Below are 6118 nucleotides of genomic sequence, written 5' to 3'. Positions count from 1 at the left end.
TCTCAACTTGTGAGTACTTCATAATCCTTAATGTAGTAACGCTACGTGAACCTTCTGAGTCAGGGAAGTGCAATTATCACAGAAATAATCTTCTCATGGAAAACTTTTTAGATGTTTTACACTGACAGAAAACCAGCATGAATTGAAAATGTACGTAGAACAAATTCACCTCATTCACCGACACCCCCTTCTCTTCCCAAGAAAGCTCCTCCATCTCATCCAAGTCTGCTAGAACAGAGCACAACAGACCCTAGGCCACTGACAGCGCTTCAGAAGAGCTTGACACCCACGTCTGCCAGACCGTGACGGCCAGGAAGCTCGTTCCCAGGGGTCTGCTGCTCTCTAGCCTTACGAGCACTGAAATCATGCAGGAGTCTGCATTTAAGTATTACTTATTCTCATGTAAGCACTTGCTGACTCTGTCAGCTCTGACTTCCACCTCCAAGCTTTTCGGCTTGAACAGAAGATCCAGAACAAGACTCCTACACACAATTTTGCCCCACCAACCTGTCTAGAAGACGTCGCTCCCGGAGGCCCATTCGGAGCACATCTCGACCACAGGGAACCCGTAAGGAAGGGCTGGAGCAGACCAAGCACGTCATGACTCAAACATTCTCCCCAGCTTGCGGGAGATCTGGATCCCAACTCCTGCCTCCCCGCATTGCTTTCTGTCAGAGATAGCACAGTCAGAACATGCAGTTACCTATTTTGCAGTAAGTATTTGTCATTTTATATCTCCCTGGTATCTCCCATATACTGGCTGAATGTCCTGAAGACCAGGGTTTATAATCCGTCTATTTTTGCCTCTGTGAATATTTAATCATTCACACAAAGAGGAAGATCTTCAGGAAAAAAGGCCTTAAAAAAGCAACCGACTCCAATTACCCAAAGCTGGGTAATAAAAGCATTCACCTAAGATCTGCTGGCACATCTCTCTTTCAAATAGGGCGTTTTGACCTTGGGCAGACACAGAAGGAGCAGTCTCCTTCTGCTCATGGTCCTCGGGAATGAACCCTGCTCTGCTCTGCTACCTACCTACAGCCACTGTGCCTGTCTGAAAGATTGAGGGAAAAGCAGGTGACCCATGTTTAAACCTTTGCTATAAAGCTATGAGAAGAATGAAAGCCCCTTGCAGAGATCTAAAAACCCAAGAACTCCTGTAGGGTTCATGAAAATAAGAGACCAAATACAGGAGAAAGACTTTATTTTTGTCCTTGCAGAGGGAAAGGTCACGGTACAAACTAAAGATTTAAAAGGCATAAGAGAGCCAGAATGAAAAGAGACATTACAAATGCACCAATTAGAGGAAAAGCTTCAGTCAGAATTTGTGCCTTATCGGATGTCAAAGAATCCAATTATGAGACCAAAACTGATAAGGAACCAGGCTTTGTTAGTTCTGCAGTTCAGAGAACTACCTGCTTCAAAGCACATTAAAGTGCAGCTGCAGCCTGAGAAATGACTATCACAACCACGTGCGATGGAATGGAGCCTGCACAGAGTCAGCCTTGGAGGAAACAAAGAGCAAACCATCAGTCAGTAGGAAATGAAGGCTGGGACTTTCCTTCCTTTGAAAAAGCCTTTCTGTATTGAAAGCACAGCCGATGTCCCCGTCTTAGACTTCTGAGAGTTTCACGGAAGGGTTCATAGTTGCAGGTCCTGTTTGAAAGCAGGGGGTGGGCCCGTGATAGAGCCAGGATAGCCCATGCAGAAACCGTACTTTTGCAGGCGAAGAAAGAGACAGAAGGGCTTCTGTCCACCCGACGTATTCCATCGTCTTTCCCAGTGACTAAAACCTCTGGAGCAGGGCCGATTTGATTTTTTGGTGTAACCCGGCAGGGCTACAGTGGCACAGCCCTTTAGCAGAGACGGCTGTAACAGATAAAACGGGCTGCGCTGCCGAGAGCCTGAGCGGGGTTTAAGCGGGAGAAGGATACGCTTCACCCCGGGGAATTCAGCCACACCTGCTGAGCAAGCGACTGAATTTAAGTGTAATGGCTTCTCCTACTCCCACCTACGGTGGCACTGGTGGCACGAACACATCTGTGAGAGCAAGAGGGGTGCCGCGCTCCCCCCCGCAGCGCCGCAGGCCCCGCTCGAACCCATCGCCGAGCGGGAGGAGCCCAGCCTGCCTCCGAAGGCCGGGCCGCTGGCAACGGCCCCGCTCCGCTCGCAAACGTAACGGACCCAGCCCGCTCTGAGAGACAACATGGAGCCCCTCGCTGCCATTTTGCAAGGGCCGCTCCCCACGCGATGGGGACGGGGACGGGGGGTGGAGCGGGGAAGGGGCTCCCCCGCACGGCCCCAGCTGCGGGGAACCTGCGGGGGGGGGAAGGCCCCGCCGCAGCCCGGCTGCCGCTGCGTGGCGAGAGGACCGGAGCTTGCCGCGGGAGCGCCGGGGCCGGGGCGGAGCGCCGCCGTCCCAGGCCCGCCCAGGGCCGCCATAGACGCCGCGCCGGCAGGCCCCTGCGGGAGGCGGCCCCGCCCCGCCCGGCCACCGTCCGCGCCGTGACGTCCCGTGGGCGGCGGCAGCAGCAGCGCGGCCGGGCAGCGTCACCCCCGCCGCGCATGCGCCGGCCGAAGGACAACGACGGCCGCCTCGGGCCGCGGGGTTAAGCGGAAGCCGCCGGCCCCGGGCAGGAAGTGACCCCCCACGCACCGTGACAAACAGCCCCGCCGCCGGGGCCCGCGGCCCGCTCCGGCTGGGCGCGCCGCCCTGCGTGACTCATTTGACTGACACGCGGAGGGGGGGGGGCGACCAATGGGAGCTACTTCTCCCTTCCCTTCTGGCCCACCTTCTCTCGGGCCACGGCCAATCGGAAGGGCAAGTTCTTCTCCGGCGCCGTCGCCCTTTGATGGATGGGTGCGGAAGCCAACCAGACAGCGGACTGCGGGCTAGCCCTGCCCCCGCCTCCCGCCAATGGGCGCTGTGGAATGAAGGCGCTAGCGGGACGGGAGGGAGGGCCGCGCCAGGCGCCCCCGCCCCAGCAGAGCCGCCGTTCCCCCCCCCCCCCTCCACGGCGGGGGGTCTCCCGCCGCCTCCCCCCGGGCCGGGGCAGCCCCGGCGGCGCGTCCCCGCCGCGGCTCCGCTCCCCGCCACACGTTCCCAGGCTGGATGCGACACGGGGCGGGGAGGAGCCGCCCGGTCGCTGCCTGCGGGGGCTCCTCGCGCTCTTAAGGTGGCCCGGCGGCCCGGGGCAGCCGGCTGCGCCGCCTCCGTCCCCGGGGGGCGAAGCCTCGCCAGGTAACGGCGGCCGACGTGGCGTCAGGCGGGAGCTGCCCGGTGGTTTCAGCTTCCCCGGGGGAACCGCGACGCGAAGTGTCCACCTTCAGGGGTGTCCGAGCGTTGGCCGCGCCGGCAGACCCGTCCCTCGACGCTTGTCCGGCTTCGGACACCGCCGAGCTCCCGGCGCGTCCGCTTGGCGCTGGCAGAGACGTAGGGTACGTCGTCGTTCTCGTAGTCGAGGTCCTAAACACAAATTTAAACCGCCCGGTTGCAAACCACCCGTTTTAGCTCCTTGGATGGCGTGAGGCACGTCGATACGGGGGGGATACCCTGAAAAGGGGGCAGCTAGGTCGTGTCCACGTGCTGCTGCGAGGAATGATTCAGGGGACGTAACGCGAGCAACTAAAGTAAATTTTTGTATATGCATTTACACACAAATACATTAAGATTTTCCTGGGTAAGAAGAGGTTTTGGGAAAAAAACCCACAGACCAACCACCAAACCCTACTCGGGGAGAAAAATGCATTGGGATTCCTGTACATTACACAGGATTGCTGAGATGCCTGTTTGCTACGAGTTGCAAATGGAAGGAACAGTCCTTCAGCCAGGATGTGGAAGAGAATTCCTTCCCAAATACCGTAAGTTTCAACGTCCTAACTGCCAAAAACCAAAGCCACCTCCTACACCTTCCTGGATACCAGAAGCCCCAACTGCCCGCTATCCATCTGTCAAAATTTATAGCATTCCCTAGACAAATATTAACAATTCAGTCCTGTAGAAAACCAGTGGCGTCTTGAAAAATGGCAAGAAGGATAAAATACGTTGAGTGTCATGTAAAAACAAGTTACGTGGTGACTAGTTTACTTTCTTTCCCATGTCTCCCATCTGCTATCCTATATTTTCTACTTAGCTTGCAAAGGCTTTGGGATGGGTCTTTTTGTTCTCTGAATGCTAAATATGATAATGGATCATGACCCATTCAGTTCTGTGCGCTTCTGCAACACTGATTCTTTGGCCTGCCTCCCAAGGGCTTTTTCTGTGTTGGATGGCATCTTTGTATTTACTTTCTTTCAAGTAATGAAATAAGTTAGTTACATCATATCTTTTTTTGTCTATAAAAAGCAGGCAATATTTCAGACATTCATTTGGTAGAGAGGATCCTGAAAACCAAAAGGAAAAATAAATGGGGAACACACATTAGATGCCTGGCACGTGTCGAGTCCAACCGCAGTTTTCTAACACCTCTGCAGTTGGCTGTAGATCAAACAACTCGCAGATACCACCCATCAGTGCCTCCCAGCACCATGCTGCTTCTGCCTTGTCTCTCTGTAGGGTTAAGAGGAACCTGTGCACAGTATGGGCACAAATCCCAGCTAGAGGGGAACTGGAGAACTTGGTGTGGGAATAGCAGGGAGACCCAAAGACCACCAAGAGAAGTCCAAGGAGAGGCAGGAGGCCAAGGGTAAGACTTTGGCACAGCTTTTGACCTGCTGAAGGAAGGCAAGGACTCGTTGCAGGTGTAACGGTAAACTAAGCCCAGCAAAAGCAGCAAGTCTTGTAACACCCCCTCTGCTATCAGAACAATTTCCATATTACAGTTTCCAGAAGGAAAAAGAAAAAAAAAGGGGGACATTTACTCAGGAAATGCCATTTTCTCCCAGCACGTGTCCTATCCTCTACTCCAAGTCTTACAGCAGCGTTACCATTTGGAGGGATGCAAATGTGAAACTACCCACAGAAAGAAGAGATTATCAAACACGGGGGATCTCTCTGATAACCGGGGTGGGGACCCCAAGGGAGGCTGTTTCGTGGTCGTGCATTTCGGATTTCCACGTAGAAGTGGCCTGCCTACGACATTGGCCTCAGATGCAGGGGGACCCCGGGCAGTGCCGGTTCCTTCACACACACACGTTTTGGAGTATTTGATCTCATTTACTTCACTGCACAGCCCCCCTTAATGTTGTAAAATAATGGACGGTTGCCTTGGTCCGCGCCCCGAAGACCAGCCTTGCAAACATGCTGACAGGAGAGTGCCGGTTTCCAGCCAACTGGGCGAAAGCAGGACGACACTGTGTGTAATTCGTGGGGTTTTCTGTACGGTTTCAGCCGGTTGTAACACATCGGAGAGATAGCGAGGACACTTTTAACGGGGCTGCGGCAATTGATTGAGGGATTGAGGGATGTTACCTCACGACTGAGGGATGTTACCCCAGTAGGTTACTGACAAATACAAGGCGTGGGGGAAGACGAGCAGGGATGGCGAGCTGAATTTTTTGGGGGTGGGAGAAGACTCCGAGCGTCCTGGGCCGGAGCAGGGCACGTCACCCAGGGCGGCGAGCCCGATGTCCGGTGGGGGCTGCCGGGCCCAGGCCCGGGCCCGGGCCCAGGCCGCCATTTCGGAGCGGCGTCCCGCGGGTGGGACGGGACGGGGAGCGCCCTCGGGCCGGAGGAGATGAGGAGATGAGGGCCGGCTGGGTGAGCGGCTGTTGCAGGGGTGGCCCGACAGCTGCCGCCGCCAGCTGGGGGGAGACAAGAGGCTGCTGCCAGGGCCCCCCGGCCGGCGGCCATCTCCGGGGTGAATCGAGGCCCCCGGCCGGGGCGGGGGTGCCGGGGGAGGCCGAGGCCGCGGCCCCGGCTGGACCCGACGGGCAGGCGGGCGCTGCCTCCACCGGGTAGAACGGGCGCGGCCCCCCGCTGGGCAACCGCAGCTCCCCCAGACCGGCGCCTCCTTAACCCGGGGAGGCGGGGGCGGCCGCGGCCGGGGGGGAGCCGGGGGAGGCGGAGCGGAGGCCGGGGAGGAGCCGGGGCCTGCAGTGGAGCCGCAGCCCGGAGCAGCCGGAGCAGCAGCCGCGGGAGCGGCGGGGCCTGGAGAGACTCAGCGCCGGCCGGCCGGGC

Source organism: Aquila chrysaetos, chromosome 17, assembly GCF_900496995.4.
Source record: "Aquila chrysaetos chrysaetos chromosome 17, bAquChr1.4, whole genome shotgun sequence".
Lineage (NCBI taxonomy): Eukaryota > Metazoa > Chordata > Aves > Accipitriformes > Accipitridae > Aquila > Aquila chrysaetos.
This window is presented reverse-complemented; position numbering follows the sequence as displayed.